Source organism: Dipodomys spectabilis, unplaced genomic scaffold (assembly GCF_019054845.1).
Source record: "Dipodomys spectabilis isolate Male_0828 unplaced genomic scaffold, ASM1905484v1 ptg000008l, whole genome shotgun sequence".
NCBI classification, from domain to species: domain Eukaryota; kingdom Metazoa; phylum Chordata; class Mammalia; order Rodentia; family Heteromyidae; genus Dipodomys; species Dipodomys spectabilis.
This window is the reverse complement of record NW_024870685.1, coordinates 3,813,750-3,826,122: the sequence shown is the minus strand read 5'-3', so window position 1 is coordinate 3,826,122 and position 12,373 is coordinate 3,813,750. Positions and strand designations below refer to the sequence as shown.

Sequence of the window (12,373 nt, the reverse complement as noted above, 5' to 3'; positions counted from 1 at the left end):
TTTTAAGAAAATACTTGATATAAACAGAGTGAGGGACAGGATATAGTAGTGATTTCTGGGAAAAATAGCAGCGTAAATCTATCTATCTATCTATCTATCTATCTATCTATCTATCTATCTATCTATCTATCTATCTGACTATCTATCTATCTATGTAGTCACGAGTAGCACAAATGCAGAGTCCAAGCAGCAGTGAGGTTAGTGTAATCACTTTTTTTTCTTTTTAGAATTCTGAATCACTGCTATTTAAAAACACCTTGAAGCAAGTCTTTTGTCTTAAAGATTGTTTGTAAACTAAGGTAGCAAATATTTTGCCATGTAATGGCAGTTGTTATATGCCATTATCTTGTTTTGTATAAAAGAATATAACATGAGAGATTTTTAATACTGAAGTTTGGTTACATTACATATTTAAGCTTCTATACAGAATGATGGACACTTGGAGAAGGTATTCCTCATCCAGAAACATTTTAATCTCTTAAAAATCAAAGCAAAACAATTTTTTTAAAAAGCCCCAAACTACTTTGCTCCTTTTTGCAATAGTGCACATTTTATCCATAATTTACTTATGGTTAAAAAGCATCAGAAGATTTTTTTATCTTCAATATCGTACTTAAAGAAAAACAAAACATTTGTGCCCTTCTAGTATTTAATTGGCAGAAATATGTCCCCCAAAATAACCTATTGTATTTAAGCCACATCACTAAAATAAAATATAGTGAGACAGAGAGAGAAATAGAGACAGAGAGACACAGAGAGAAATAGAAATAGAAACAGAAGCAGAGCATCCTTCTTTACGGATGTCTCTTCTAGGTTGACATGACCAAAGTCCTATGCTTTCTTTTAACTTCCAATGCCCCTTTCCACAATATGCACCAATTGAATATATGCTCTGGGAGCCAAAAATGTACCAAAAATCTACCTCTTCTAAAGAATGCTTTAAAGTATTTTTAAGAAAATTTTTATTGTTTAAAAGGTGAAAAAAATATAAACAAGAAACTGATTCACTCCCTTACTTCATGCATCCACAATCAAACCAAAATCAAAATTTAAAAGCAAGAACAAACTACTACTGCGAGTTTTGTTATGTCCATTTTCTCTGTACATACCATCTGCTCACTACTGAAGGGAAAAAAGAATAGAATCAGTGGTGTCTGCTGATTGATTCAAAGGGGAGAAACAAGGCTGTCATTAGTAAACAAACTCTGGTACATATATGGTCTGCTTTTATAGCGTATATTTATTTCTCTCTTCTGTTTTTCATATCCCAAACTACTAAATGCTATTTTAGTGGCACAGCAGATTAGATTCCAGCACTTGGTGAACAGAATTCACAAGCTGCGACAAAACTCTGTCATCTTCAGGGTGCAATTTTGGATATGTACATTGCATGGATATACTTCTCTTAGATTTGGCTATAGTGGACTGGCCATGGTTCAGGTGGGACTGTAGCAGTACATGGGTCAAGGACAGTCATTTTGGCTATGTACACATTCATAGTCGGCCCATGGCTTCCAACTAGTAGCGCTATTTCTGGGTCTAATACACAAACTGAACCATCTGATGCACTGGCTCAAATTTGTCTCCTGCTGCGTTCCTGCAAACTTCAAAAATTCCACCTGTTTGACTCATACATATACTAGCTATTGCAATGCTTGGTAAGAAATGTACGCATTATCCTGCCCATATAATTGTAACCCCTCTGTACAGTATGTTCACAAATAAAATAAAATTAAATTAAAAAAAAGGAAGTTATAATAAAAGAGCAAATATAAAAAAAAAAATTCCACCTGTTCCCCTATAGCTGTGAACTAGAGCAACTGCTTGTGTTTCAATTGTGCACACATTTGTCAAAAGAACCACTTGCCAGATACTTGCCATCAGGACTGAAAGCAACACTGTACACAGGTTCTTGGTGTTTTGTCAAAGTATGGATGCGAATCCCTCGGTCTGCATCCCATAACGTAACAGTAGAATCAAAGAACGCACTTGCTAACATAAGGTTGGCATTTGGATTATTTGTCCCTGGTCCTGTTGGACTTCATTTGATAGTATAAATTTCTTTATTATGTGATTGCAAATCATGTACACAATTACCTTATTTCATGCTCCATATCTTCAAAGTTATGTCATCAGAACAGGAGGCCAGAAGATTGCCAATGGGGTCCCACTTGATAGCATTTACTTCATTTGTATGTCCCTGGAATGTTTTAATAGATCTGTGTTGTCCTAATTTGCAGACATGAATGCACAAATCTGTACTACATGAAGCAAAGGTGTTGTTGCTCTGCCAGTCAACATCCAATGCTGGTGCCGAATGAAAAGGAAACTTCTGCTTGGCTTCACAATTATTTGGGTTTTCAATTCTATTCCATTGGTCCTGAGGTCTGTTCTTGTGTCAGTACCAAGCTGCTTTGATTGCAATGGATTAAATAGTAGAGTTTGCAATTTGATATTGATATTCCTCCAGCACTGCTCTTTCTGTTGAGGATCGTTTTTGCTATTTGGGGTCTTTTATTATTCCATATGAATTTTTGGATTGCAACTTCTATTTCCTTGAGGAATTATGTTGGAATATTGATAGGTATCACATTGAATTTGTAAATAGCCTTGGGAAGTATTGCCATTTTCACAATGTTGATCTTTCCAATCCAGGAGCATGGAAGTTTTTGCCAATTTCTAAGTTCTGTTTTGATTTCATTTTTCAAATTTTCAAAATTTTCATCACAGATGTCCTTCACTTCTTTGGTTAAGTTAATTTCTTGGTATTTTATTTTTTGTGGAGCTATTACGAATGAAGTTGCTTTCTTAATTTTAGACATACTTTTCTGATTGTTGGCATACGGAAAAGCCATTGCTTTTTGAGGGTTAATTTTATACCCTGCTACTTTGCCAACGTTTTCAATCAGCTTGAGCTCCCTTATGATCCAGCAATCCCACTTTTGGGCATTTACCCAAATGATCACAAACAAGACCACACTAAAGCTACCAGCACAACTATGTTTATTGCAGCATTATTTACCATAGCTAAGATATGAATCCAACACAGATGCCCTGCAGTAGATGAATGGATCAAGAAAATGTGGTATATATACACAATGGAATTCTATGCCTCCATCAGAAAGAATGACATTGGCCCGTTTGTTAGGAAATGGAAAGACTTGAAAAAATTATATCAAGTTAAGTAAGCCAGGTCCAAAAAAACATAGTTTCCATGGTTTCCCTTATTTTCAATAAGTAGTATATGTATGAGTCAAGCAGAAAAGGTCAGATAAGGTGATGTTCGGGAAATGAACCTAAGATATGTATTCAAATGTTTTTTTTCTTTCATGTGATTGTTTCTAACACGTTTATAAGATTATTTCTTTGTTGCTTTGTATGTCCCTCCTCCACAGTATAGCCCCTTCTTTCACTGTATTTGATGTCGGTATAATTTGTGGAGGGGAAGGGAAAAAATAAATCGCTTATATAGGGATACATTTGGACCCATTGCAACAATGAGATGTACAAGTCGTTATGTTGAAAACGAACTTTACAACTGTGGTGGGGGGGAGGAAGGGAGGAGAGTTGGGGGAGTAGGTGGTGGTAGGATAGGAAGGGATGGGAAGAGAAAACAAAGGAGAAGGGTACAATGCTTGATAAGAAATGTACTCATTATCTTGCCCATGTAATTGTAACCCCTCTGTACAGTATTTTCACAATTAAAAAAACACATTAAGAAAAATAAATAAATAAAAATAAAATTGGATAAAAATCAGGCCAGTTTAGTGTCAGGCTCTCCCCCCCTCCCCCTGCATCCTTCCTCCAACAGAAAGGATTCAAGACCAATTGTTGAATTGCCTTGCTAAACAAGCAAACCCTGGGAAAATGAAGCTCTACAAAATTACTTCGTTTAAAAGAAATATTTTCTTAATTTTTTGTTTGAAAACTTTAGAAAATGTACGTACAACTGATTTTGATTTTGGGTTGCTTGAAGATTTGAGTGTGTTTTGTATGTGTTTGTGAACTTGTTCATGATAGAAATTGTTAGCATTTTGTAACAATTGTGTGAGTTTAATTTTAAAATTCAAAAACTTATGAGGTTTGACATTACCAAAACATTTTAAAGCACTTTCACATTGTTTAAAATAGGTTTTTGTAAGGATTCTTTAACTTGAAAGTTAGAAAATCTGGTATTTTAGAATGCATAAAGCTGTTTATACTGTAATCAATATATCTGGCTTAACAAAAAGGAGAAACTTAGAAGGTAACAGAATACCTTTCTTTAGGAGTGAATGGTGAACATGCAGAAGTGCAGTTTAGCTGGTCATGCATGGTGGAACAGGCCATGGGAGGAGTCCACGCATGGTGAAAGAGGGCAAGCTGGCACAAACACAGTTCATCTAATGCTAAAGAGTCGGATTGGGTGCGTGGCCTTTCCACAGGAAGGGCTAAGTGGCCGATTTTTATTCTTTCACTGTTTCCTGCAGATAGACACTGGAGACGTGATGGTAAAAATGAGTGATGTGAAGATCTGATTAACATTGCTAAAACTGCCTCTTGGATGTGTTAAAATTAAAAGTAAGAAGGCTTTAAAAAGAGGGTTAAAAAGTTTATTTGTACAACGTGATTTGCTCTCAATGATATTCTGCCATTGGATATGTTTTTTTTTTAAGGCATAAAGGTGTTAAGTCTAGATTCTTGGTAAAATGATGGTGATTGTAATTTTTGCATTAAGAAAATATGTTATTTGAGTTTAAACTATTTCATGTGTATCTGTTTTAAAACAAACAGCCAAGAGGAAATGAGTAACACACCTAGCCTTGAGAGTTCAAGGGATTTTTCAAAGTGCAGCTAAAAACTAAAGTATAGAATATTAAAGCAAATTAATAGGAGGCTCATAAATTAGGAATGGATTTCTGTATATAAAGTTTAAAAGTAAAATTGTTCTAAACATTTCCCTCAAAGTACAAAAAGGAAAAATTTGGATTACCAAAATAATTGCTTAATTACTATTTCAGTTTGCTCTCATAGGTATTTTTTTTAACAGTTCCCAGCAGGCTGACAAAAAGGAGTGAGGGTTCTTGTAAGTTTGTCAGATGTAACTTTGGTTCTTAGTAAGTTTCAGGTAAGGATTCGCTTAAAAGCTACTTCTATGTTGATCACCTTCTTGCTTTTACTTGGAATAAAGTGGCATTTTTGCGACTCACTGATTTGCAACTGGTTCAAATCCAGCTCGGGCAGAAAAAGGTCCATGAGAGACTGTCACATCTACTCATCCAGCAAAAGGCTGAACGAGTAAGCAGAGCTGCTTTCGGATTCAAAATGGCAGAACGTGAGCCTTGAGCTGTAGAACTTAGGGACAGCACTCAGGCCCTAAGTTCAAGTCCAGCAACCAACTAAGGGAAATGCCAATGAGGCATTTTTCCCAGTGTGGAGAAGACACTCCTGGGACAAAAAGCAATGGAGGAGCATCCATAGATTGTAAGCCACTGCTTTAATGGCAGAAATAATGTCAGATCCTAGAGTCATTTGTATATGGCCCTTCAAAAATTGGTCAGAGTCAGGAGGTGATGGGAAGATAGGTTGTAAGCATGCCTAAAGTCTATCACTTGTAAGGGACAGGAACTAGTCAGTCATCTGTGATAATACTAAAAAGCTAAGGTTGTAAAATGTGGAGGATAGTTTAGATCCTAACCTCTGTATGTGCCCAAAGCTCTAATTGGCGTAACATTTGAGCTGACTCCAGCTACATGAAATTCATCTGCTCAGGAAAAAGTTTGTAAACCTGAGAGTGTGTTTCTATTGATATCTGTCTGAAGGCCTGCATAGGTAACTCAGACATTCTTAGGTTACTAGAGATCATATTACTAAGCCATCCAGAAAGATCCTTTTGCAAACCAGAAGACTAAATAATCTACACTGCTATAGTCAGAAAAAAGGTCTGTGAATTTGTCAAAAGTTAAAATGTTGTTCTTAATGACATCTAATCCTGGTAACCTCTTTGTAAAATAGGCTTAGGATATAAGTTCCTGGTTAGGTAGGATCAACACCCCTGAGTCAGCTTGAAGAAGTGACAGAAGATGAATCTTTGCTCACCATCGCCTTTTAAGAACAAGGGACCACAGTCACTTTTTTTAAAAAATGTGGCAAAATAGACAGAAGGAAAAGACATGGGAAAGAATAGTACAAGACTGAGGCTTCTATATCTGCCTAGAAAATCCTAGCCTTATTAAAAGAACTATCTCGTTTAAAAAAAATTGTTATCTTGGTTAATTGTCTTGGTCTACTGTCTAAATAGTCTTAAAAACTAGTGGGGTCATAGCCTGCCAAGCCTATGCAATGTATCCTTAACCGGTCTGTGTGGGAATTTGCAGCCTAGCATGAGGTGTGACAGTCCCTTTGAGCCACTGAGAGACCCTGCTACTGCTGCTGCTGCTGCGCACCCTAATGAGTAAAGTTCAATGACAGCTTGACAGTCACCTGGAGGAAATCTATATCATCACCCAGACCACTCCCACACTGGTAAACGTACACTCAACTCCTGCCTGATTCCATCACCTGAAAATGCTTCCTGGTTGAACGCTGCTAATACTAAGATCTTGTGGGACATTCTTTTGGTGATATCCAGTAACCTCTCTATTCCCACAGTGGATATTGTGGTCAAGTATATCACTGGCTTGCCTTACATACATCAGGGTCACAGCCTAGTTTGGCTCTGGTATGGTAATAACCTGATTCCTCCTTGGTGTGTTTTAAAGATAAAGGAGAGATTTTTTTTAAAAACAATGGAAGTAGAGGGAGGAATGAGAACCAGCCCTAATCTTAGCCTTAAAATCTAGAAAGCTTTTCATCCCACTGGTGCCTTAAGGCTTTCTGAGATAACTTGGTTCCACAAGTCGAAGGAAAAATGGGCAGTTTTAAATTCTAGCCACAAAGGAGCTCAAGGAATTGTAAAGAAGAGGAGTGTAGTAAAGAAAGACTTAAGAAAGGAATTTGGGAAAAATTGGAATCCTCTAGATAAGAAATGATTTAAAAAGTAAGGATTGTCTTAAAATGTCGTAAAGAAGAAAAACATCAGAAAGTTTAAGTATGTAGCAAATTGGAGCTTACGAGTACAGCTGGTATAAACGTAAGTTAGGTGTGGTATACCGACTCAGGATTGCTGGAAGAAAATGTAAGGGCCTTTGTTACTGTTAATTTTGTTACTCACAATCGGACCTTGTAGACTGGTGTCCTTTGTAAAAAGAGAATCAGCACAGTCCATCTATTAGTTCTGAGATCCCAATACCAAACTGTAAATATAGAAGACTGTGCCAATTAGGAGAGCATGATTGGTCCCCGATGTTCTAGAAGAAGAGAAAATGAAGAGCCAAAGTAACTCCAATTTGAGATTAACCACACCATGTTGTGCTAAGCTGCCCTCAGAGTAACCCCAAGATAGATAAAAAAAATACAGGATGCCACCAACCCTGTCCACCCTTAAGAAAGAAGAACAGTTGCCCAAGTGTTCCAGGAACAGGATAAACCAATAGTTCAGTAAAAGGGCAGAGCAGTTAGGGTGGACTCAAACCAATCATTTAACTGCTTGTGTGGAAATTCCCTAAACTTGTTTGTTCAGTACTATGAAAGCTGTGCTGATTTTGTGCTCTGGGACTCTTAACATCACTGGTTACCTGATGTGCGGAGGACCAAGCTTGAGCTTGCAAATAAATGTCTCTTTTGCTGTTTGCATTGGTTGTGCTCTCTGGTGGTCTTTCGTGGGTCCCAAGTCCATACAACAGGGCTTGATACAAAATGTCTCTTCCCAGGGAATTAAATGATGGCATTTATAACTAAAAGTATTTAGGGTCATTATTAACATCTAACACCTGCTGAGATTTTTATTTATACTTCTCTTTCTTCCTTTCTTTCTTCCTCCCATTCTTTCTCCCGCCCTTTCTTTCTTTTCTATTTTTTTCCTTTCTTTCTTTCTTTCTTCCTTCCTTCCTTCCTTTCTTTCTTCTTTTCCTTCCTTCCTTCCTTCCTTCCTTCCTTCCTTCTTTCCTTCCTTCCTTCCTTCCTTCCTTCCTTCCTTCCTTCCTTCCTTCCTTCCTTCCTTCCTTCCTTCCTTCCTTCCTTCCTTCCTTCCTTCCTTCTTTCCTTTCCTTCTCTCCTCCTCCTATTCTATATTTCTTTCTTTCTCTTTCTTTTCTCTTTCTTTCTTTGCTTTTTTTTCTCTTTTAGGAAATGAGTATAAATTTAGATATTTTGTTGGCTGAACAAGTATTCTACCATTAGAACAATATTTTTTTCAATGTAGTTACTTTGCTCATAGATTATCAATTTTGCTGAGGGCTGAACAGAGGCTAAGTTCTTCACTTCTGTCTGCCAAGTAACTAGTATCACAAATGCATTCCAACGTCCCAGGCTTTAAGATGTTATGAGAATCTTATTACTTTCCTTGCACACTGGTTCTGAACAGTGTTCTTCTCAATTTCTACCCCTTTAGTTAGTGATGTGAGCTCCAATACCCTGCCCTGAGTACAGATTGTCTACATGAATGATTGAAAGCAATTTCACTTTAATCTCTTTTTTTCCCAGTCCAGGGGCTGTTATAATTTTATTTCTAGACAATTTTTTTGTATATGTGTACATTAGCTTTAAAATGTTGCTTTTCGCCCTTTTTTTTCCTTTTTTATATTTTTTGGTCATGGGGCTTGAATTCCAGGCCTGGGCAATCTCCCTAAGCTTTTTAGATAAATGCTCGCACTTTAACACTTGAACCACGGTGCCACTTCCGGTTTTCTGGTGAATAATTGAAGGTAAGAGTGTCACTGATTTCCTGCCAGGGCTAGCTTTGAACTACCACCCTCAGATCTCAGTTCCTGAGTTGCTAGGATTACAGGCATAAGCCACTGGCTCCCAGGTAAAATGTTACTTATTTTAAATTCTCTGATTTAGTTGAGGGACTAACATGAGTGTGTAGAAAGGTAAATTTCAAGTCATCTCTCTAAATAATTTCAGAGATTTATTTTCATAATATTTATTCCAGTGATTAATAGCAGAAGCACCCACAGTAACAGAATGATCCTTCATTTTCTCCTTCCCATAGGTATTATTTGAAGAAAATGAGAGAGATCTAAGTTGAAGTCAATATGTACTTGAAATTATGAAAGTTGATTTTGAAGACACATAAATAGCCAGATTACACGATGTGCTTTTCATTTTCTAAAGAAAGGAATATCATACAAGTGTATTTATTGACAGGCTTTTTCATCTGAAAAACAAAAAAAACCAATATTATGAAAAAGCTGAAGGGGATCAGCAGACATTTAAGTGTGATATAGAATTGGAGACTATAAGACATGAATTTATTCAGGTAAAATAATTTTTTTTTGGTCGGTCATGGGGCTTGAACTCTGGGCCTTGGCGCTGTCCCTCAGCTCTTCAGCTCAAGGCGAGCGCTCTACCACTTGAGCTACAGCGCCACTTCCGGTTTTCTAGTGGTTTATTGGAGATAGGAGTCTCACGGTCTTTCTTGCGTGGGCTGGCTTTGAACCGCGATTCTCAGATCTCAGCCTCCTGAGTAGCTTGGATTACAGGCATGAGCCACCAGCGCCCGGCCTCAGGTAAAATAATTTTTTGGGAAAGGTTATCTGTTCACTAAATTTATTCATTGTAAATTTTTTATTTTTATTTATGTGCCACTTAATATATAAATACATATATATGTGTATATATATATGTGTGTGTGTATATATATATATATACACATATGTATATATATACATATATATGTGTATATATATATATATATATATATATATATATATATAAACAACAGTATCTGTCCAGTGAACTGTATGGTTAGGTAATTTCATCATGTCAAGTTCATCAAAAGGATGGATTTAACAACCCTGCAACACCACTGCAGATGCAAACTTAAGTGTTCCCATTGTAAGCCAACCTTGTGTTTTATTAAAGCTTTGTATATACTGTGTTATATTTTCATTTAGGCTTGACACAAAATGTGTTTGCCCCGAGAAATAAATGATGGCATTATAACTACAATAATTTAGTGTAAATCTTTACATTTTAAACATGCTCAGTATGATTTACTTTTAAAAGTTATTGGTTTCCATAGAGTTAAACTGTTTTTGGTTTTAGTGTGAGAAAGTACTAAATTTATTCTTTTTTCAAAATATTGGCAAGTTTATTGTGAAAATATTGTCTAATTGGATAACATTCAAGTTGATGACGCTCTGATAAAAAAGGAGTAATTGTTTCGAATTAGATGCCAAATAGTATTGATTTTTAAAAAAATTACTACATAAAATAAAGAATAATATTTACTGTAAAAATAGAGTGCAATTATATTTCATGCAGCTTATTTTAAAATTTAATTTTATTATCAAATTGCTGTGCAATGGGGTTACAGTAATTGTAAGGTAATGAATACATAACTTTTCAAACTTGTTAGCCCCTCCTTCATTTTTCTCACAGTTTTCCTTCACCTCAGTACTCCTCAGAGTTGTAATGTACATTTCCAACCTATTGTCATGTGAGTATTGCTATTGCATTGGTTTTCCTTTTGTCCTTTGTCTCACCATTTTGTTGTTGAACTTCCCTTCCCTAATTAAGGTAAATGTATACACAATTCACAGGGCACCAAAATCAAATACAGCAGGGAACAACCATAAGGGAAAAAACCCAAAGAAAAAAGAAATCACATAATACGTTACAAACAACAACTACAAACAAAATCTCTGTTCCCTATCTTGAAGTTCATTTTGCTCAGCATCAGCTTATATGGTCATATATACACATAAACCCACTGGAAAATAATAGTTGTGTGGACAGTATATCATGAAAACAGCATGTTAACTGTTTTTGATGGTAAAGGTTGAATTAGGATTAGTGAATATGTGATTCTGATAAAGGAATTTCAAAAGAGTTTGAAAATTATGACAGGTATATTTTGATTGTTCAAACTTTTTAATAATTTAGCTTATTAAGAAAATTGCCTGGGAAAATAGGCTTTCATGCAAAGAAATCTATGGAGACTTAGTTAAGAGAGAGCAATGTGGGTGACGATAGCTCATTTTCACACTAAACAAACTTTAGAAATCTTACTGTAAATCCTGTAGGTTCCTTTGAGAATTGTCCTTACCCAGGAAATATACTCTCACTGTGTGAAATTCAAAGTTCTTAAAAAACTAAGATATCTAAATTTGTGAATTGACCTTTAACTACCAAAATAATTCTTTGAAAAAGATAATTTTGGTCAAAATATTTAGGGCGAAAGTGCCCTCCAATATGAAACAAGGTATTGGGTTCACACTTTTCTGTTTGTAACACTTTCTACAATGTCTTTGAACGTGAAGCACTGAAACACAGAAGAAAATCTGATTGGATACTCCAATGATTACACATTTCTAAGTAGCTCACAAAAAATAATATCCTTATTAACATGAGATAGTAAAGACTTCTCTTATTACATAAGCCAAAAATTTTAGGATCAGAAAAGAATTGAGCAAATTGAAATGGTAAGAAAACAGTGTTCTTAGAAGACCTAGTTAAGCATATTGGCTTCAGAAGTGGAGGGAGGCCTAAACTTTTTATATATATTGTCTTAATATTTTTGCTACCTAAAGTGATTTTATAGAGCCTATTTGGCTGACTACAATGCAGAACAGATTGAATGAAGACATGAAAATAAATTCTGCGTCCAAATGAGGCAACTTAAAAGAGTTTTAAAGAGAAAATATGAAGATATAGTGGGGCGGAGTGGGGTTGGGGGACCTTATAGTCCTTCAGCTTCACTGGACTTGAAGCCAAGAAGCAGGGATTAATTGGAAATCAAGCAAGAGCTAAGAGGAGAACATAGAATTAGACATAGAAGCATTGTCCTTTGTAACAGACACTGTCATCCAAGGAATGGATGATTTAACTCTTCTTTCCCATACATCTTGCTGAACAAATGCAAGACCAAGAGAAGAATAATCTATTGAAATAAGTTTTCAAAGAATAATTTCACTGAAACTGATATGGTATCTAAGGAGAGTCTTAAGAGAGAAGATAAAAGTGGAGTATTCTTTGATTTCCTCTAAGCATCTTGTTATCAAAATATATCTTTGAGGTTAGAAGTGATTGAACTAAAAAGTGGTGGAGTACTTATTTTTGTGGGCACTTTAGACACAAGAAGACTTTCAAGGTAAAAAAAAAATTATAGCCAAATATTTGTGATCACAGCATCTGGGAACGATTTTTTGGAGGCAAAGTTTTACATTAGAGTTTGTCCTCATTAACATAGATGTGGGGTTGTCGTGGCAACCAAATGAAAGGGTGAAGTTTAATGGACTCTTGGACAAGTAAACAGCATGATAGAATAAAAAGGCAAATAATATTTAGT

At 35.8% G+C, this 12,373-nt stretch overlaps 1 pseudogene; it reads right to left on the bottom strand.

Moving 5' to 3' along the window:
- Positions 1–1,405: 1,405 nt before the first annotated feature.
- LOC122124703 lies at positions 1,406–2,647 on the bottom strand (annotated as a pseudogene).
- Between the last annotated feature and the right edge of the window lie 9,726 nt (positions 2,648–12,373).